Below are 22,362 nucleotides of genomic sequence, written 5' to 3'. Positions count from 1 at the left end.
TTAACATATAAGAATCATCAAGGAAAACTTATTTGTTTACTTTTAGTGATAAAGATCAATGGCAGGAAGCATGATACTATAGAGATATTAAGATATTTGTATGATGTCTACTTATAATTAGATGTGTGTTTACATTATGCTTTCCACACATACAGAAAGAAGCGTGCATTTTTGTACCAGTACTGCCCATTCATTTTAAGGAAAAAACCCCAGCTACTAATCTCATTTCCAGCAAGCATGCAGCAGCTTATGTTACTCACCTTGAAGACTAATATCCAAGAAAGCAGGGAAGGAAACTACCTGTGCAGGGGAATTTCATGCCTCCCTCATTTATACAGTTTTTTACACTACAGAATTTACTCAAGTATCTTTATGTCTCATAAAGGTATGGGTAAGACAAAATACGATTTGACAATCTCAAGAAACGTACACCACTCTTGGTGCTGAAAGGCTGTCAAAGAGCTTCATGAGAATTAGAGTTTCAGGCAGATAAACTACATCTTGGGAAGCCATTTAGGTACATGGAAGGAACAGCAACAGGGATGAAGAGCTGGGGCACTCAGTTTATCACATATGCACTGTTGCGCCACAGGAGATGAAGCACAACAGCACTTGTGTGGGGCTCCTCCAGTCCCCAGAGTAAAAAGCATTTGAGGTTTTTGCCTCTCATCTCTCCTGGCTGGTGGGGGAATCAAATCAAGCTGCTCTCAAGAATGGAGAATAATAGTAAGCTTCAACCCTTGAAAGACAGTCCTCTCACTCATGCAAAAATTACCTAAATTTTACAGTTTCACCCATCTTTTCTTTCCTTGCTCTATGCTTAGTAACAATACAGAAATTAAGATTTGCCCAAGCATGTTACCACAGGCGTCACTCTGTCTCTTAAAGCCTGCTGGACATCAGCAACCCAGCAGATGGTCATTACTCCAAATTCCCCACCCTCCATCATCATTAATTCAGGAGCAAACTCATTTCAATGGGCTAGCCCCAATTCATAAGGAACTCATTGTCCTGACCAAATTAATAGCTTTACATCTTGCATTAGCAAATGTGCTTCAGAGACACAGTAACATTTTATATTATAATGTGCTGTTTAAAGTGCACTTTAATGTCATTTCTCATAAATATTGCAGTACAAGGCAAACATACAACTACGAACCTATTCCCAAAATAAACACAAAAACTCTGTATTTTTGGTTTAGATCCTAGACAGATTTGGCACAAGCATTGCTCAATTATCCTGCAACCCACTTGATCAAAAGCTGTCTACTCTGATACACAGTCTTTTGAAAGGCTTTACTTCACCCTGAAGATTAATAAACCCTCAACCCTGGCATATCCAGTAAAGAGACAGGCACTTACAGTGCCTATTACATAAGCAATGCAGTTTAGACCAATCATAATAACAGTAACAACAAGAAATGGGACAAATAAAATTTATAAGAATTTGGAGTAAGTCTTAACTTCACTGACAAGTTACCAGCAGATTTTGATACATGTCAAATGAGGAATGAAAAAGAACAGAGGAAATAATTTGTCATTACTTGAGTCAGGCCATGTCTGCCATTTGTCAGCAAGTTTGCATTAAAACAATGGAAGACTCTTTTCCATAGGAACAATTTCCAAATATGAACATCAATAGACTAGAATCAACTAGGAAGCCATCTTTCCCACTTAATGAAAAAATAAAAAGTAGAATTTTGAAAATAGCCATGTTCCTCGTGAAAAACAGTTAGAGATCACTGAAGGACTCTAATTCAAAAAGAAAGTATAATTAAAAATACAGAGAGAGCTTTCCAGAGAGATAGTATTTGCTTGAGTTGCATTGTTATTTTTCTATGGAACTGAAACAGGTTTTCTTACAATCCTGTATCTGAAAAACTTCTCTTGCTGATAGTTTTGTCAAAAACTGCTTGTGTGAAATGTTCTGTTTTCAATAAATTGTTGTTTTCCAACAAAATATTTTTGGCTGAAAAATTCCTAACTGGCTTGACTTGTAAAATAATTTCTCGAGTGCAACACTTCATTAAGTCCTATGCTTTTCCTTAGTTAAAAGGCTGCATTGTGTATTTTAAAGATATCCACTCACTCTCATACCAGCACAAAACAAGTAACATTTGTGTTTAAACCTGTGATGCATAGGGGGCATTTTTCCTAAGAAAACTATTTCTATATAGAAGAAATAAATATAACACCTACGATATTACAGTCTGTTCTGTTCTACCTTGAAAACAGGATTAGAATCTACATCTCCAATAAACTTTAACCTCTGTTTGATCACAGCCAAAACTTCACACATTTAAATCATGTGGAAAGCAAATATCATCCAGGTGGATTTACCCTGGAAGTGCAGTTTACAGCCACAGCTGAACGAAAGGAGTGAGGGCTGAAATGTCTGTGGTTTGACAAACATAATTCTGGGAGGGAACAAGGGAGAAAAAGAAATATTTTCTTATTAAAAGGAAAACAAAGAAAAAGTTATGTCTCTTATCAAATTCCATACTGGTATAATTTTTAATACAATAGGAAGTCATTAATCAAGAACATAAGATCATTTGATGTATTGCACTTCTGTAACTGAAGCTAAATATGCAAAGGTGGGGGCTTTTCAATTATTAAATATTTTTTCAAATTCCTACATAACATAACTAATAAAAATATTTACTTTTACAAAGGGTCAAGTGGACAGAACATAATTCTCTCAGAAGGAAACCAGAAGTTCAGTTTCTTCAAAGCAATGTCCGTAGTGATAAAAGCAGTAGCTAATCTTTCTTTTAGAGGTTGAAGGTCTTGTTGAAGTTTCTTTTACTGAAGAGCTATGTATCAAGCTTTAATGAATATCTGCCTTAATGGAAGAAGTATTTTTAATTTTTAATAGGATTTTGTGTGTATAGTCATCAATGCATATGTACTCAAAGAGCTGTCTTTGAAAATTTTGTAAAACAATCTATAGTCACGCTCTACATCATGTATTGCATCTTAAATTCACGATAAAAGAAGTCACATCTGTTCTCAAAGCCAAGATTCCATATTAAAACCATCCTAGCAAACTTGTGTATAGTAATTTGAATACATTAAGTCACACAAATATTCAAGTGTTTCTCACAAGTAATTCAAGTGGTGCAGAATAATCTATCAATGTAGTGCTCAGAATTGTAAAAAGCTCACATTAACAATATATTATGTTTCTTAATAATGCATTCTTTATAAAGCTTAATATATTAATAGATCCATAAAATGGGATACACAAAAACTCGAACAAATACATTTTAAATGATTCTGTGGGTTTTTTCCTGTATTACTTGGCTTTTGCCATGACTAACATTTAGCTACACCATAATGCTTGCCAAGAGATGCAAGATAATTCTGAAAGCCTATGGGGGTAGGCTAAATGTTTAAAAGACTTCAGAGGCATGAACAGGGTCTCTGAGTATCTCACTCAGAAAGCAAAAGGATTACTTAGTTGCTTAAATTTCTCTTAGATAAGTCTTTGGGGAAACAAAACTCAGTTTTACCACAGTAGAAGGAAACCCCACCCAATTTAAATTTTAATTTAAATTTGGGTTTATGTCACCTGCTTCTTCATCTTCTGAATTCTGTTCTGATCAAGGAATGGCTAAAGGTTAACCTGGGACATTAACTGCATCATGATTCACTTCTGGCATCACAAATTTTGTGTTCACCCATGTTGGTGTGCAACTACAGAACACTCTCTCACTTTTCCCATTTCTAGTGGCCAGGTGTATGTGTTATTTGAAAAACCTTTGAAAGGCTGTAAGCTTCCAGCATTGTATGGATAGAAAGTTGTACATCTCAATATACCCTTTGTTAAACGATCCTCTCCTAAGTGGACAGGGACAAAGCAGCTCTCAGGATTGCAAGTGACAAGAAAGGGCTGATGAAAACCCCAATTTTATCCAGTACCCACCAGAAACCCCCAAGGAAGAGGGCAGCACTACCCAGTTCACCAACTTTAGGTAACCAGCTGCATCCAAGCCCAACACAAACTCTTTTAGTTCAAGTATCAATGTGTTTAGTCTGTGCAAAAGCAGAGTACTGGCACCTTACTTACAAGAAATGGTGCAATTAAACAGAATGAAAGAAAAGGAAGGAACAAAGAACAACCAAATAAGTAGTAAGAACTAAAACTCACAGAGCTCTTTCAATTAATGGTTTTTCAAGAACTTTGCATGGCAAGAGACAACAAAATGGCCAAGACACACGCTCAGGGTTTGCATAGAGTGCATACCACTTTCACATCTTTATAAAACAGAAATTAAAAAGAAGTTGTGGAAAAATTATGGCTGGTACGATGGAAGGGACAAGCGGTGGTATACTCTGCTACCACAACCTACTTCACCCAGCTGATTTACTGGCCTTCCTCAATCATTTCTCCAGACATTTGTCTTCCCAAGCACCAAGTCTCATTCTTCTCTCAGGCCAGACACTTACCAATAGTTCAACATTCATCTGTCCCCAGAACCTCTTTCCCTGTCATCTGTAAAGCCAAGTAAGGAGCTCCATATACGTCCAACCTCCTCTCTGGGAGAGCAGGAGCACACTACAGAGCTCCCCCATTTCTTTCTCAGCACTTCTGAAAGCTATGCTGCAACACATCAAGCAGTAGATGCTCAAGCAAGAGCTGGACTATGGTATCACAGACCTAGAAATGGCATCTTAGAAACTGTAGTGAAAGATGTGCGAATGCTTTGGGTTTTGAGTCCTTGGTATGAACGCTACCTTATTTCTTCCCTTCCCCAAAGGAAGCCATTTCCAGCTTGATTTTTGAGTATTAAATCTACAAGGCAGTCAACTACGAAGACAGGACTCACATGCAACCAATACATAGCACCTCCATAAAGATTTTGTAAGATTGTGTGTGTGTGCATGTGTAAAATACACTTGTTTGAAAAGCAAGTTATTTTCTTCCAGTCTGCAATTTGTTTTTCTGCTCCAGCTACACCTGTGATAAAGGAACAACCCTGTCCCTGTACCCTCTCTACTAACTAGTCCTGAACAGGACAAAAAAACAACCAACCAACAAAAAAAACCAGCCAACAGAAAAATAAAAGAAAAAAAAGGGGGAAAAAAAGGAGTCTTCAAGACAGTGTCACTGCTGTACAGGATGCTCGCCAGAAAACAACAGATGTGCTATAATCACTACTGCCCATTCATTTCCTTTCTGCCAGAAAGAAAGCAGCAGGCATCAATTAAGAAGCTCTATCTACAGGACACAAAAGGAAGTGTACACTTCTCCTTGGTCACTTGACCGCAACAATAGGGGATGGAAGCGGGAAAGGACTGACCGCTCCGAGCAAGCGCGGCGGGGGAGAGCAGAGAGGCGTGAGTGAGCTGGTTTCTTTGGATTTTTTAAAAAATATATAGGAATTTTTCTTCAACTTTAATATACTTTTATATACAAATGTTTAAAAATTAAATCACTTCGCCTACAAGTTACACCAAAAAATCCTAATTATATTATTTCTGAACTTTTTCAGAAAATACATTTAGTGCTTTCCATAGCAGAAAATCCCAAACATGGGAACTGACAGGAGAATTAAGCAGCCTCTATCTGAAAAAGCCATTTTATCAATTAACAAAGGCTTTTCTAAAACAGTTATCACAATTTTTATAAAAACATCAGTCTAAATGTACTAGGTACATAGAATTTCAATACATCACTGGCATAAATTATTTGGATTAGCATTTTTTAAGAAGTCTAGTCAGATCTGTGAATCCTTCCATTAAAGACTACGTTTGCTGGTCAGCTTCATCACTCTGAAATAGAATGACAGCTTTCATAAAACTGCCAACAACAGTAAACCCTAGAGATGGGCTTTATATTATGTCTGTTCCACAACTGTAGTCAGCCACAAAGGGTTTGCAGGAAAATGTGAGCCTTAATTAAGGTATTAGGCCCTAATCTAGCATGCTAAATTAAACTCCAAATATTCCCATGGACACTAATGCAACTGCTCTAAGAGCTTGGTACGCACTTCCCACAATAGGAAAGCTTTTACAGGCCTTCACATTGCAACTGAACCCTTATTTTCACTCTGTACCTCTGCTTCATTGCATACCAAAAATAGACCCAACTTACAGAAAAGCTCATACGTGGGCATAGGATCATTCCTCTCCACCCCCACACAGATTTGCAAGCCCTCACACCACTAAAGGCATGACCTAAACAAAGCATTCAGTGATGCAAAAATGTTCAAGGAATTTTTTTAATGTATTGACTTTTAGCATAAACACACTGCATATTAAAGTCACATGGAATTGTCAGAATAAAGTATATTGATCTAATGTTTCCTTCTCTGCTACAACATGTTATGATTTAATAGATGCTGAAGCCCATTTTAATCCTTCTAAAGATATTCTAACCACCAACTTATTGAAACAATTAAAAACAGACAATATTGTTATGTAATTCAAATGGATAATAACAAAACAGAAACAAATTTCATAAAGCTTTTCCCCCCACCACCCCCAAAAGTTTTTCAGAATGAAAATATTCTTAGATGTTCCAGATGTAAGCCTGACACGTAAAGCAAATTTGGAAAAATTACTGGTGGTTATTTGGCAAGGTTCAACATCCATCCCTCAAAGCTGTATCTGCCTAAACCATTAAGCTCCTATTTTTACAGAACACCAGTCCTCGTATTTTCTGTTTCTTCCTTTTTCCCACAAAATGAATTCCTTACAATATGCACTTCATCCAGTCCTTGAATGCCTTATCCCCTTAGCTGATACATTCCCACACACTCCAGCTTTGTTGACACAACAATTTTTTGAAGCACTTCACAGTGAATGCTTGTCTGCCAGGGATCCCAAAGAATCTTAGGAAATCCTCTGCATCTTAGGCCACAGGAGCAATCCATGTTATCTCTGCTTTCAGAAAAGAGGTTATTTTAGTCTGCTGGTCTGGTTAGCTTTTTTGTTCATCTTGAAAACACAATAAAACCACTGCAAATCAAAACCAAGGCCAAGCAGCACACTTGAAATTAATTGGAGATCAGGAAAGGGGGAGAGTTTGTCCAAATAATTCACTTTAAGGTCACTAGGCAAATACTTTGCATGCATTTGGATATGCACAAACTTCAAGCTAAATAAATAAAATTATTTCCTGTGTGGAAGATGGGAATGTACAGCCCCTCCATGCTGTGGATAAAAAAATATGCTAGTAATTAACTATCAGCAAATAAGACAGAGAACTAGTGTACTGAATTTAGGTCATGACAATTATTTTTCTCTAATGCATGTTAAAACATGCAACCTTATTAAAATCTTGCTATTTTTGGAAAAGGCTGAAGAGGAATTTCTGGTCTTTCCTCTTGCAGTCTCCACAAAACATTTTTCTGCTTACAGAGACTGTTCTCCCTTGGATCCAAAGGAAAGTAAGATCTCACTAATGTTTGTCAGATGTAAGCTTTAATCTAGTGCTACACAGTCCTGCAAGTGTCTTTTTATTACAGTTATGCAATCTCAAAGCACTGGAGTCAAAATAAAGTTGCCATTCTTCTAAAATTTCATAAACACTTGAACACAATTGGATCATAAATATGTACTACAAAATTATATTACAAGCCCCACTAACAGTAAGGTAAAAGAATAAATATTATTAATTAGTGGTCTAATATAGCATATTAGTATTCCCTCTGCAGGCCACAGAAGCCAGAGAGGCAATTAACACAATTCACCTTTTTTTTTTTTTTAAATATACTTATCTATGCTATGCTGGTTTCAACAGTAGCACTGCAAGGAGTGAAGCAGATTACCTGTATGGCATCAAGTTTTTCCAAATAGCAATGACTGAGTTGTTAGTCACTGAATGTCTGCTTTTTTCAGAGAGAAGAAAAGACTCCTTTAGGTTGGCACCAGGAATCTTTCTTGTTGGAGAGGAGGAAAAAGGGATCTTGCCTAAAGCTCTCATAAGAGAGAGAAAATAGAGAAGGAGACACTATTTTCTGTAAAGTCTCCTTCCAGTCCTATTGAGAAGTTTTCTGGAATGTTGATTTGTTTCAGATAGTCAATGAGTGAAATCAGTTATGACAATCAGGATGCATTTCCATGGCATGTAAACCTGCTTTTTTCCTATGTTCCCAAGTTTCTTAGATGCTCCAAGACTGCCAGGCAGTGAGATTATATAAACAAAATTAAATCACTAGAAAATAAGCTAAAATGACACAGACTAACATAGGAAATCTCAGGAGAACAAAGTTGTCCTGGATCTCCCCATAGGTACATTGTTTCTCCATAAAACTGGCACTTTCACTTCCAAAAGGGAGAGAATCAAGACACTGAACAAAAATTCAGCTACAGATCTTTAGCAAAACCTCCATTTCAGAAACAAATGCTAAAACTGAACTGTTAACCTCCCCTAACTGCTTAGGTGCCCCCCAAAATTGGATTTAATGGGCATAAAACCCCACTATTGTGCATGAGGAACACCCTCTCTCCTGGCTAACCCACATGCCAGGCTGTTCAGCACAGTGACCTACTGTGGGTTTGGACACTAAGCAGCCTCATGGTTAACCTGAGGCACATTCACGGTACACCAGTGGTAATCCTCTCAGTCAGAGACACACCAAAAATCATCTCACATTTAAAATAATGTTAAAGAAAAAATATAAAAATAATAGTAAAAAAATTTACCTGGTAGAGTACTCACCTAATATGTCGCTGTTTGGTTGGGCAAAATGGAGTCACTTTTCCTCTCCTCTGTTGAGTCTCTGGCATTCTGCAGAAAGGAGAGTGGAAATTATGGAATTAGAGAAAGGATAAAAGGGAGCTCAGCTGCACAGCCCAGCAGGGGTCTAGGCACACCTCGGTTTATTCCCCCTAAGTCACGCTTGCTGTACGCACACCTCCCATTCTGTCCGAAAGAGCAGCTGAATAAAACATAGCACGGGCTGAATCCAGTTCAGACAAGCTAAGGAGTCAGACTTTGAATAGGAATTAGACACTAATGTCATTCTGAAAATCCTATTAAGAGCCTTTACCACCTCTGCCTACCTACATATCTTTAAAAATGTGGATCAGACAGCTTGCCTGTGCTGTGCTGTATGGCTGTGCTGAAGCAAGGAAGTACTGCTGGGTTCCCAAGCTCTAAACCCCAAGGGCTCCAGGCCACACTCCTTCTGGAAATTGTTAGAGCTGATTCTCAACATAATTATCTTTAATGCTTGGAAACCTCTATCCAAATGAGCTCTCACTTCCCTGGTAAGCAACATCAGTGGCCTATAAAGCACATCAGAGATATAGGTCACTGTGATCTGCCTGGTACCTTCACCAAATCTAGGTACTTTCACAAGGTCAACAAAGCATGATAAATATCTGAACAAAAATAGTGTTCCTCCTACTAAACCCAGCTATTTAGGTAGAATTGCGGTGCAGCTTTTTCTTACAAAATTTATTAGCCTGCTTTGAAGCCAAAAAATGGAGGATTTTTGATTTAACAAGGGAAAGAGCTCATTCCCTCTACTAAACTTGTAACACCTCCCAGCCTCAGCAGAATATCAACTGGAACTGAACAAGGATACCTTTTTTATTATTTTCATTTCTCTAAGACATTGCTTTACATTTCCCTTTTCTACAGTATCCAACATTAATTCACCTCTCCTTCTGTGCTATTTTCATGCCATGGACTGAGCCAAAGGTGACACTGAAGAATCCACAGAAACTGAACATCAAATATTCCTGTTCTGAACTTTCAAGAAACTATTTAATATCTTTCTTCTTTTTTTATACCATCATAAGGCCTGTTTATATACTTGAAATGGAAACAGTGCACATTCAGCTGCAATTGATTTCCTGTATGGCAAAATACCTCAGGCATTCAGCTGGCTGGGAACACTATGGAGGCCTCTCACCACCATCAGTTTTCTGAGACTGGGAAGCTCTGCCCAACGCTTGTTCTTATGCCAGAATAAATGAGAGACCCTGCTAAGTGTCCAAGTTAATTTGGTCTAGCTGACCCAAATCATAAACAGACAAAATTTTTTATTTCAAAAATACTGGTCTATTTTTAACTTCAATATTAATGCCATCAATTTTATCTTGCTAATGGGGCATAATGTTCATCTACAGATGAACACATTTTTAAATACAAAAAACAAATCCATCTGAATTTTTCTTTTAATAAAATATCAGTATATTTGCCTTCTCCATGCTATCTTTATAGCAATAAATTAGCAATTTCACAGACTAAAAGAGTATATTTTCTTCTTTTGATGTCACTGAGTGACAACTATAGCAATAATTTTATTTCCTTCACTTAGTTTTTTCCTTTTAACAACTGAAGACACAGAGCAGTCTCCACTAACATTTTGAGGAATCTGAAGAAGACTACATGAGTAGTCTCACAGAGTTCCTGTGATCAGACTGTAACAGCTGTAACATTCAAACGCCCAACCACCTGACTGTACTTCAGATTGTAAATTAAGCAAAACAGAAATGCAAAGTGACCTACAATTACCATCCTACTTTCCACTTATCATGTAAGTTTCCCTAGCCTCAAATCCTCCAGAGTCAAAGGACTCAATTTCAACTGCTTGAGAACCCAGTTTCCTTAAGAACCCTAGGAAAAAAAAAAACAGACTGACAATATAACCATTTAAATATACACACATTTGTGTATATATATATATATATATATATATATATATATATATATATATATATATATATAAAATATACATTTTATATGAATAAATGAAAATCAGGAATCTAGATAACCCCAAAGAAGCCTACACTTTTTACTGGGGCTATCTTGTTTGACAGTAGTTTCATCAACAACACTTTCTTAATTCTAGGGTAAAATTATTTGCTAAAAGCTGAGATATTCTCTAACCCCCAGCAGATACAATGGCCTTTCAAAACCTTTTAATGCATGATCTGAGACAGTGACATCCAAATTGACTAAAGTACAAGATCTTGGATGCTACAGAATGTTCTATCAGCCTTCTTTAACTTTTCCAAGAAGGTTTTCTAATGATTTTACTATCCTCACACTATAAAACAAGTTAATCTGTAAGGAAAATGAATTTTTCATCCTGTGAAATTTTTTTATCAATTCATTGGTTTATTTCTTAACCATCAGCGTAAGAAAATTGAACACTTTTGTACTAGAAAAACTACCATGAAGAAAAGATGTTGCATGTTTCCTTCAAGAAAGCGATTAACAAATACCATTTGTCCTGCAATTTTCATTTCATTTTTAAAAAGTTCAATTGATTTAAAATAGTCTTAGTCTAGAAATATATTATTAACACTTATTAACAAAAAGTTTGACTTCTTAATCACTTTTAGAAAATACATAGGGTTAAAGCATCAAGCAAATAGCGTAGCAAAAGCACCAAAGAAACCTGCATTCAGATATTTAAACTGACTTGAACCATAATGTCTGGCTCTCCTGTGAAAAACACTTTGGAACTTGGGGTTCACACTATAATGTTAAATTAAAAGCCCCTAAGATTGAAAACTATCTTTCAAAATGCTGTAAAATTGAGGTGTTCCTTTCAGGTATACTCTAGCATACCTGGGAGGCAAGCAAAATAATTTTCAGTAAGAGGATGGGTGCTTTACTTTATCCCTTAGGAGTCACTGAGATTATCTTTACCTCAGTTTCCCTAAGAAGTGTAAATGACTTATAACCCTTGTGTTCTACTGACTCTCTCAGTGTGGTGAGAGCCAACATTATCACTTTAGTCTAGTTAACGGGCTCCCTCAAATCATGAGGTCTGAGCTTTGAAATCTCTGCTTTTAAATAATTTCCTTATCCCATTTCAGCCAGGCTAAAAGACTACAGTAAGCCAGAGCCACTCAACTACATGTAATTGTGTTCCACAAAATTACAGGTGGGAATTTGCTTCCATTTCAAGTAGGATATCAAGATATTCATACCATTCATTGACATTCCTGCTCTCACCTAGTCCCCAGCCACAGCTCATACCCATACAACTCCATCCCGACAACCTGGATTTTATTGCGCATTGGACATAATAAAATTGTGTCAACGCATACTGTAGCATTTTAAAACAAACACTCGCTGAACAATTCCACATACTGACCCTCTAAGAAAAGCTCAGAATAAAATCCTTAGTAGATGTTCACATGTGCTAGACAGCAAACCATTGTGCAAGTTTAATCACCAGAGAGGAGGACTAAAGCAAAAATTTATTTGACATGACTTTTACTGAGCTATGTGCCAGTTCCTAAAGCCCAGCTTTTCTGGCTGAGGAATGCAGTTTGCTGTTACAGGAAGGCCACATGCTGTAGCACCTTCTCAGTGCACGACAGAACCCATTAACAGACGGAAAACGCACCACATCCCAAGCAAACGGATTTATTCCACATGCAATCAGCTGAGAGCTTTCCCAGACGCATTAAGCTAATTTCATGGACTAAGTTCATGCAGTGCTCCAGGAGTTTCTTTCACTCTACCCATTCACAACAGTGAACAGCACAAAGGTGAGTTGCATGACAAGGTCAACAGCTGAGTGAGTCTTTGCCAGAACTCCTCCAGACCATCCCTGCTATGACCTCAAACTGTCTCCAGAAAGAAGCCAGCACTGGGCAAGTATGGGCATAGACAAGTAACTGTGATCCAGATACCAGAACTAATCACCCCCTGATATGACTCAATATTTATAATTAACAAATAAAAGGAACCAACCCAGTACATTTTCCTAAAATCATCAGAGGATGGACATCACTGATCCTCTGTTAAATAGTGAAAGAACTCTTTGTGCAACACGGACATTGATTTAAAGAGCAAAAGGGAAAAAACCCATAACATTTAGTGGGCAGACTCCCTATGAGACAGCACCAACAAAGAAGCACCCAGATGGCCCTAGCATCCAGACCCCTGTGGAAGCTCCAGGAGCTGCATGATGCACACAGCCAGGGTGGGCAGGTGCATCTGTCAGGTATGTGTGTCAGCACCGTCCCCTCTTGAGATGAAAAGAGACTCACAAGCAACAGATCTTCAGTAACAAAGGCTGATGACCAGCTTTTCTTCTGAAGAGAGCAAATGAGATCATCATGGTTTTGTTTTTTTCAGAATTCTTCCTTGAAAAGCAGCCGCAGCCCCTATCCTATACAAACAGCATGCAGTGGTGTCTGGGAGAAAACCTTTCTCCTCCATACCCTACCTGTGCATATTACAGGTCCCAATCACACCAATGCTTCACCAAAACAGGGCAGAAAAAGAATGACCTATTCTCCTTGCTTTGACCTTGTTGGATTCTGAGTCATCCAAAGCACACCTATTCTGTGCTTTGGATGAACAAACTGCTTTAAAGGGGCCTGAGGAGTGCAAGAGCCAAATCTGTGTTTGAGAGCAAAGGTTGTTTATCAGCAGGATCCTCTGCTGCAAGGTTGCAGAAAGAACCTCTTCAGCATGGATCCTTTTGGATCTGCAGTGTGCTTGGCACAGCAGGACAGCCTAGGCCTAAGATGAAGAACACAAGTGACCCTGTCAGCATGCACAGCCACAAGTGAGGAAGCACACCTGTGTTGGGAACAGGCCACACTGCCAAGGAGACAGCTGCTGCAGGTAAAGTGGCAAAGTGCAAACTGCAGTAACTGAGATCACCAGGATGAGTCAGCACCAGGAGATCAGCTCTAAAATCTGCCCAGCATGGCTTGTGCCTTAGCAAACCACTCTGTCCTTCACACTAGAAGTGGGGTTTTCTTAGTGCTCTGGTCTGCACTTCCCTCTGGCAGGCTCTAAGAAAATGGAAAACAATTCCTGAAGGGAAGGTCTGCAGAAAACTTGTCCTTTTCACCTGAGAAATGTGCTTAGCACCGACTCTCCTAGCACAGACATTTCCAATATGAATTTAGGACCCATGTCATCTAAAGCAATGGAGGAGCACAAGCATGACAAGTCAGTCTTGGGCAGTCCCAAGATACCAGAAAAAAATCTTGGAGATTAAATGGTCATTAATGCCCTCAGAAATTACTTACTTCCACTTAATAACAGATCACAGTATTCTAGAGTGGCCTACCAAAAAAAACATCTATCTACACAGTGCCTGATGCATGGTACTGACTTAAGAAAGTCAGCAGCTTTGCTCCAGAAATCTGGGAAAACTCAGGAGATTGAATGAGTTCAAGCTCAGGAGGAAGAGATGATGGAGGCAATCTCCTCATACCATCAGGCAGAAGAGCCTTCACAGTGCAACCAACCTGATAAGGCAAGGATTGCCAGAGGCTGTATCCAGTGAGGAGTGGACTAAGTGGTCCTGTCTGCCAGCAGGACACAGACAGCAACCCTTTTCAAGGCAGGAGGAGCACAGAATGACCAAGATAAAGCAAATCAGAGATTTATGACTTCAGATTCATCCAACATGAGAGAGACTGACAATTACCAGAAGAGACTGACAGAAAGATGTTACAAACCACATGCTGGTAGAGTATGAGGGAAGGCAAACTATCTCTCCAAATTCAGTAATGGTTTATTGTTAAACACATCTTTGTCTACCACTCAAATAGGCTGACTGCTGATTCTTCAGAGAAATTAGTGCTTCCACAAGCAACTGAATGTGATGTGACACAAGCAAATGAACTATGATGCCATCACACAGACACTGAGGTGTGACAGCTCTCTGAGCAACCTCACGAGGCCTGTTATCAGGATAGGGAGAAGGAACTGGAAACTAAACAGTGAGAAAGCTTCACAAGCACTTGAGTATGAAGCACGCTCATCTTGGCAGCACCAATACTGCTTGTAAGCCAAACCCAAGTTTCTGCTATTAACTTGGTTTCAGTTTAAAACAATAAGTGGAAAGCTCTGTGCATACTGAAGTGATAAAGATTTCTGACGTGCAAATAAGCAGTTCTTCATCTCATCTATTTTCGAAATTATTTACAAAGAAGGAACTATCATTTTTCCCCCATATCAGACATCAAGGACACAAAGCACTATGTTACTTTACACTGAAGCACCACAGACCAGTGGCAGCAGCAGAATGGAAGCTGCTCTGTCTCTGCCTTTCTGAAACATGTTGGGACATCAGCTATGGATCTGGACTCACTGGGACAGGCAAGGCAAATACTGAAAAAGAAACAAACACAGAAAGAAAACCCCCAAACAACACATTGATTCCAGTATGTAGAAATCACAATGAAGCTGCAGCAGACAGTGTATCTAATCTTAGGGGACGTACTTGAGGGTAAACATTTTCTAAATACTTTAACAAACCAACGTTTACAGGAGGTTAGGGAGGAAAACTTGTCTGTGTTTACAGATAACTTTGCATAACACAAAGGGAAGGACAGGAGAAAGTACAAGCACTAGAGCCTATGCACTAAATCTAGGAGCTAGAGACTCCTTATGTGGGCTAATTAAAAGGCAGAGGCCGACCTTGAAGCCCACACCCAGATGACAGGGCTGGAAGATGTCAGCCATGACCATGAAAAGAAACCGGCTGTTACGCTGTTCCCGATACCGCTCCTTACGACAACCCAAACAGCCATCCTCTCCCCAAGGTTTTATCTCCAATGGCTGTGAGCAAGCAAATGAGCAGGTGATTCAATCACTGTAGCCATGACACACTTTTTATCTCTGCTCTGTACTTCCAGGGAAAGGAAGCATGCATCTTATCAGCAGAAAACAGTAGCTGAAAGATATTAATGCTTGGAGCGTGATCCTGAAACACTGAATGGATATGAAGGTTCAAATATTTAAATGTTAGCATTCATTAAGTTAGGTTTTAAAACATTTGGGCAGGGCTCACAAGCAAGTTTCTACAGAATGTATGCTTACATATGCTTACAGGAAGAGGTTTGGCACCACTTGCAGTCTGAAACTCAGAGCAGGCAAGCAAGACTTAAAGGATTCAAAGTTAATTAGCACTGCTTCAGTTTAAAGTTTACATGGGAAACTGCTGCCAGCTCAATTTATACCTGTTCATTACCCTTATAAAAAACACATGCAGCCTCCACTAGCATAATCATCATGGTCCCAGAGAACATTAGGAAGAAGCACTAGTGGAGCTCATGTTGAGGAAGGAATAAAAGAATCAAGTCAAATGCATGAAGTCACTCTTACAGATAAATTTTCACAGTGTTGCCTTGCTTTGTATTTTACCAGCAATGCTCTGCATTGTGATTAGTGAAAACACAGGTAGTGACCAAGCCCACATGCAGGTACTTCATTAGGCACCCCAGTCAAGAGATGAGAATGGTTTTAAGAGTTGTAGCATGGCTTAGACAACTGCTTCTTTCAGGCCTCCTTCATAAGTATAAGTAGTTTTCCCCTCCATTTCCTTCCCCAGTCCTCCCTTACTAGGCCCCTTTCTCTTCCTGTATTTGTAATCAAGTTCATGGTTAAGCCTATTTCAGACCAAGTTCATATAAACTCAGCTTTTGGTGAATCAGCCTAGACTCACCTATTTGATACAAACACCATAACTAAAAAAAAAAAAAAATAAAAAGTTTATATCCTTAAGTGATTTGGGAGACTTTAAGCACTAAGATAGTTTGTCACACACTTTTTTTTTAATTAATGAATACCAACAGGCCATACTGGTACCTTTAGTTATTATTAAATCTGTTCACATTCATCTTTTGTATTCTCATCCACATATATAAAAGACTCCTGTACTTAGAGTTGCAACTGTTGCCACTGCACTAAGATTGACTTTACTCTTCATTTCCTTTACTCCCGTTCCGAGGCCAGTTTTGTGGTTTCACCACTCACTGTGGTGTGTGAGGCTTTTCTAAAGTGGCGGGGAAATCTAGGCTCCACATCCTTTGCATTCTAAGTTTACAAGAATAACACTTTCTTCCACTTTTTTTTCCTCATTGACAGTCCTACTAGCTACAACTTTCTATGTGCAGTGACAGTAATGCAGGTTCTCAGAATTAACCATTCAGCAACAGTTCTGCAAGCCTTTCAGTCACTCCAGACTTTGCTGAGGGCTGCAAAAATTCTTTTCCCCCACCTCCCCCTCTTAACTCTACAGAAACAGAATGTCATTTAGAGTAAGTACTGGTAAGACATCCTCATTGTCCCCACCAGAAAAAAATCCAGTTTATTATAAGAGGATCACCATCTCTCCAAATGTCTTCAGTAGACATTACATTATTAACTTATATTTTTTCATACTTTATTATTCTATCTTCTATTCTATCTTCTAGATATATTATCATCTAGATATATTATTATTATATATTCTAGATATATATTATCTATCTGTTCACTATATTAGGCAATTAAGAAATTTATGGCAAAATAACTTAAAGCCATAATTAATTTAACATGTCAATAAAAAATTTCTTTAACACAGCAACCTTCCTTCTCAACACAACTGAATGCAAAAGAGCATCAGATGCATCAGATTAATTCCTTTGTTCTAATTCATAACTGCCACAGCTCTATACATGTCCAATCTGAGAAACACTTCTAAATGGAGCCTGCAAATGGCTCCCTTCATCAGCTTGGATGTTCCCATTACTTCCTGACCCTATGGAGTTGGGGTGCATGACAGGGCCATGCTGCCAACCAGAAATGTGGTCCCTCTTCTTCACAACCCCATGCTCCCAAGACCAAGAGCTGCAGCTCTGGCTTAGCCAGTAGAGACTTAGTGGTGCCCAGCAACTGCAACTGATGCAACCAAGCATGAAGAAAATGAATAAATGAATAAATGAATAAATAAATAAATAAAAGCCAACAGTTGAATGAGTCTCCGGCGTACTTTAACAACTGTGCTAAGTATCTGTTAAAATATTGCTATTTTGGAATTCTTTAAAAAATGAAGAGATAAAATAAAAAAGCTCCATCCATTCTGTAGTATTCTTCCCTAAGAATTGCTTTGGTTTAGGATTGGTCTTTTTTAGAGATTGACAATTTTAGAGATGACACCTCTGTACATAAACTTTTTTCAATAGCAGTATCTCAGGCTAATCTGTGGATCTACTCTTCACAATTAGTAACAGCAGATTTTGTAATTTTCCCCATTTCTGGGTTGATATCAAAAGTATTCACCAGAGCCTAAAAGTTGTATAGGTGATGCTACCAGAAAGCAAGATAAAATGGCAGAAGCCAATGTCAAATTACAGTTCTGTTAGTGTTCTATGGTTAGAGAAACAGACCAGCTCTGCATTGCTGAGTTTGCATTCAAAGACAATAAAGCACTACTTCAAGTAAATGCCTCTGTCAGTTGCTACAGCCCTATCTGGTTAGCAGGGCTTTAAAAAGCCTTTCCTGAACGGGAGCCAAGAAATCACAAGCATATGAAAGGCAGAGGACAACAGGTATACAACAGCCCAATCCAAATAAATGCACACAAGGCAGCTTTCAAACATGCATACTGCTCCAAATGACTTCACAGAAATACTATCACCGGTGCCACATGAAAGACTGTGTCAGTGAAAGGTTCAAACAAACCAACCTACACAAATAACATTAGCAAAAAGTACCCAAGCTCACTACGTGCCACTTATTAGGAAAGTAAGTAGGTATTCTCACTTCCCTTCTAGGGAACAACAAAGGTTTTAAATAAAATAACAAAACAAAACTACAAAGAAACCCAAAACACGACCCCATAAAAAACCTAGACAAAAACAGCCCACTTCCACACAGGAAGGTACCAAGCGTTCACTTAGTTCCAAACCCTTTCTACCTTTTTCCATGGCCTCACAATCAAACACTTTAGTCTCAAAGTATGCCTCTAGACAGTTAATCTGCAGTCTCACATCCTGCCCAAGGAAGAACACATTAGCAGATGTCCTGAAATGATGAGAGCTGCCAACAAACTAGGTTCACTACTTGAAGATTTCCACTTAAAAATCAAGTCAATGCTGTCTTTGCAAGATGTTATCAAGTAAGACTATAAATTACAAACTGATTAGGCTACAAACCTATTTGTTTTTCCTTTCTCTTTTTGTTTTTTGGAAAATCAAAAGTAAAACAGCAAGAAAAATGACACCTTAACACCTAGTGTTAGAATCATAACATGCCTCTGCAGAGACGCACTAAGTTGTGTGGCCACAGATCCACATTGTTGGCTTAGGGCTCTCCAGATCTGTGAGAAACAGCCAGCATTCCCGTAAATGAACACATTTAAAACTGAACTTTTTATCAGAGTGTTCTGCACTATTTCTAGTCTGCCAACTGAAAACGCAGAGCAGAAGTGGAGTCCAAGTTTAATAGCTAAGCATCTGCATGGACCTGAGAACAATACCAATATTCATTAAGAGGCCAATCTCAAACTGCCTTCTCATATTTTCGAGACAAGCACTCTATTAATACATTTCCTAACCTTAGCAAAACTCTTATGTTTTCATCCCAAAGCACCCACACACACATTGGTGAAGAGTTCCCAAAGTTATGACAACTACGTGCCCTACACACACCAGGGGGGAAAAACCCTAAAAATAAATCTCAAGGAAGCTATACATTGTGCCTTGCCAACCACAGTGAATTGTGCAGCCAGGAGTTGCTACATCCAGATTTAGCTTCACACAAGCTAACAGGATTCCTTTATAAATTTAGCTAGAGGCATGGGCAACAAACGCTTGTGGAAATTCGAACCGCAGCTCTCCAGCAGCAAAGACTGCTCCCTCCAAGAATGAAACAGTAGCAAAAGATGACTATTAGTAGGCTCTTATTACACAGCTTTCAAAACACACCTATAAGTCATCAGGTTCTCTAGGCAGGGTTACTAAACTGCTGAAGTACCAGTAAGCATTAAAAGAAAAAAGCAAGGCCACAGCTCTTTCTGTGCCTGCCAATTAATAATCAAAAGAGGAAAAAAAGCCAACTAGAAAGAGACCGTATTGGAAACCAGCTGAACGTTCATCTAAGTTTGTTTCGGGTCCTTTTCTCTCATACTTGGAGCAGTGTGGCTTGTGAAGAAAGAAGGAAACGAGTGCCTCAGGTCTGTCACTGAAGGATGAGATCTGAAGGGCTTCTCTTCCAGCAACAGGGACTGGTACACACGACCCGCAAAGCAAGGAAAAGATGAGCGCAGGATATGGGGAAATGCATCCAGGACCCTATAGGGCAGCTCTGCCCCACTGCCTCGCCACAGAATCAAAGCTCCTGCTACTTAACAATAGATCAATCATATTTTTAAACCTCTTTAGGCCATACTTATCACAATCCCATTAACTTTAAAACATTTTTTTAAATAGAGGATGGGTTTTGGGGGTTGGTTAAAGCATCCCCACAGAACCTGAGGCCCTATGGAATTTTATCGTATTTTAAAAGAAGTACCTTCTCCCTCGCCGCTGACAGTCGCTGACGCCGCCAGGCTCGGGCTGAGCCGGTGCAGCTCGGCCGGGCTGCCCCGGCGGGGCACAAAGCGGCGCGGCGGCCGCGCTGGGAGCCGGGCGCACGGTGCCTGCGGCGGGAGCGCACAAAGGCTGCGCTCACCCAACGCGCTGCGCGGCCGAGCCCCCGCCGCGGTCTCGGGGGCTGCGGGACACCGGGTGCCTCCCGTCCCACCGGCCCGCCCCGCTCCGGGAGCCGCTCCGGGAGCCGCCGCCCCCTCCCCGGCGCGCCCCACCGAACAAAGCCCCCGGCGGCGCTCACCGGCAGCCTCTCGCCGTCTTTCCAGCGCTCCTCCTCCCGCTGGAAATGCAGGCGCGGGGGTGCGGGTGGAGTGCGGGAGCTCACCCCGCTCCGCAGCCCGTGCAGCGGCTGCCGGCTGTCCGCCCCGCAGCGCCCGCGGCCGCGCCCCGGCTCACTCCGTGCGCTGCAGCTCCGGGCAGCCGCTTAATCGCCAAACTTCCTCCTCCTCCTCCTCCTCCTGCCGGCCGGGCAGAGGAGTCTGTGCACCTCCCCTCCTCCATGCAGCTCCCGCAGCCCAGCCGCTGCCTCAGCCCCTCCCCGGGGAGGCCTGGCCCGGCTCGGGGCTGGGGCTTGCTCGGCTCTCCTTCCCCTCCCTGCTCCGCCACCCCCCAGCCCCCGAGGCTGGGAAAGGGGGAAACGGGGATTAAACACTCGGATTTGTCTCTGGAATGGAGCCAAAGAGAGCAGTCGGATTACAGCCCCGGCAAGAAGAAGGGAGGAAAAGGGAATGGGGGATGGAAAGAAAAAAAAAAAAAAAAAAAAATTAAAAATCCGCTACTGTTTTCACGGAGGGAAAAGCGCTGGGCTCTCCTGCCCTCCCCCGTGTGTCAGGTCACAGCCTCTCCGCCCTGCGAGCCCCGTCCCCGCCTCGCCGAGCTGCCCACCGGCTCCTCTCCGCCACCACAGGTCTGAAATTCAATTCACAGGTCTGAGAGAGCTTCTGTAAATGAGTTTACCAAATTGCCAAGATGCGAAGGGGGTAAGTCCACCACGAAATACAGACCGGTGAAAAGCAAATTCCAAGAGGTTGTGGATAGACATTACACCTGCTTCGTGGTCATCTTCTTTGGAAAGGTGCATTAAAAGTAACACAACATTAAAAAAAAAATACATTAAAAAGACACACACAAAAGAGAAAAAACTGGCTTAAATAAAGCCTGAATTCTTCATACCTGTTCAGTGCTCCTTATTCCTCCGAGCCCTAACAAAATTCTTGGTTTCCTGTGAAACCTCATTCCATATTTCACATTTAGTAAAGCTGTATTGCTTTTGTTCTATAACAGTTTCTCCCTCTACTCATGCTAATACACAGCATGTGGAATGCAAGGAAAATTGAGAGGTTAGAACAGCTCATACTTTTCAGATGTCACAAGAAGTAATTACAGTAGTAATTCAGAAAAGCAGGAAGTTTCAGTGTTTGCCTTCACCTTACCTGTTCTCATTGGAATCCTTAAAAAACAAACAAAAAAAACTCGCCCAAAACCACCAAAACACCTTGGTCAGGGTCTGTTTCTCTATCATTGATTCAGAAGCCCAGAGCTCTTTCCCAATATACACGCTGAATATTCTTCAGACCAGTGCTGAATTTTAAAAGATTACCCCATTTATTAATTCATTTTGGGCCCATTTCTAAACAAAAGTTTGTGTTTAATAAGTGGGACTGTATTACCTTTTCAAGAAAAAAAAATCCTGAAATGTTTTAATTACAGCTGTTCTTGCACATAACATTTATTGACATTGCAGAATTACAGCAGAGTTATCATAGAATCACAGAATATTCTGAGTTAGAAAGAACTGACAAGGATCATCAAGTCCCAGTCTTGGTCCTGCAGAGCACAGTCCCAGGAATCCCACCCTGTGCCTGAGAGCCTTATCCAAACGCTCCTTGAGCTCTGCCAGGCTGGTGCTGTGACCACTTCCCTGGGGAGTCTGTTCCAGTGCCCAGCCACTCTCTGGGTGAAGAACCTTATCACCAAGGGGTAAATCTCACTCCACTCCTATTTCCTTGGGAGACATCACTGTCCTACCAGGCAGGAAAAGCAGATCACAGAAGGCTG

At 40.2% G+C, this 22,362-nt stretch overlaps 1 protein-coding gene across 2 annotated transcripts in view; it reads right to left on the bottom strand.

Annotated features, from left to right (window-relative positions):
* Nucleotides 1-20,683, bottom strand: part of PLEKHG1 (pleckstrin homology and RhoGEF domain containing G1) — a 124,788-nt gene extending 104,105 nt beyond the window's left edge. For both annotated transcript variants that reach the window (XM_063151273.1, XM_063151272.1), the window contains exons 1-2: nt 20,546-20,683; nt 8,672-8,740 (exon numbers count right to left, since the gene is read on the bottom strand). The gene's annotated coding sequence lies outside the window, so the exon portion shown is untranslated. The remainder of the gene's footprint in view (nt 1-8,671; nt 8,741-20,545) is intronic.
* Nucleotides 20,684-22,362: the final 1,679 nt, after the last annotated feature.

This window comes from Melospiza melodia, chromosome 3 (assembly GCF_035770615.1).
Source record: "Melospiza melodia melodia isolate bMelMel2 chromosome 3, bMelMel2.pri, whole genome shotgun sequence".
Classification (NCBI taxonomy): domain Eukaryota; kingdom Metazoa; phylum Chordata; class Aves; order Passeriformes; family Passerellidae; genus Melospiza; species Melospiza melodia.
Note: the sequence above shows the minus strand (reverse complement) of the source record. Positions and strands in the feature narration are given on the sequence as shown.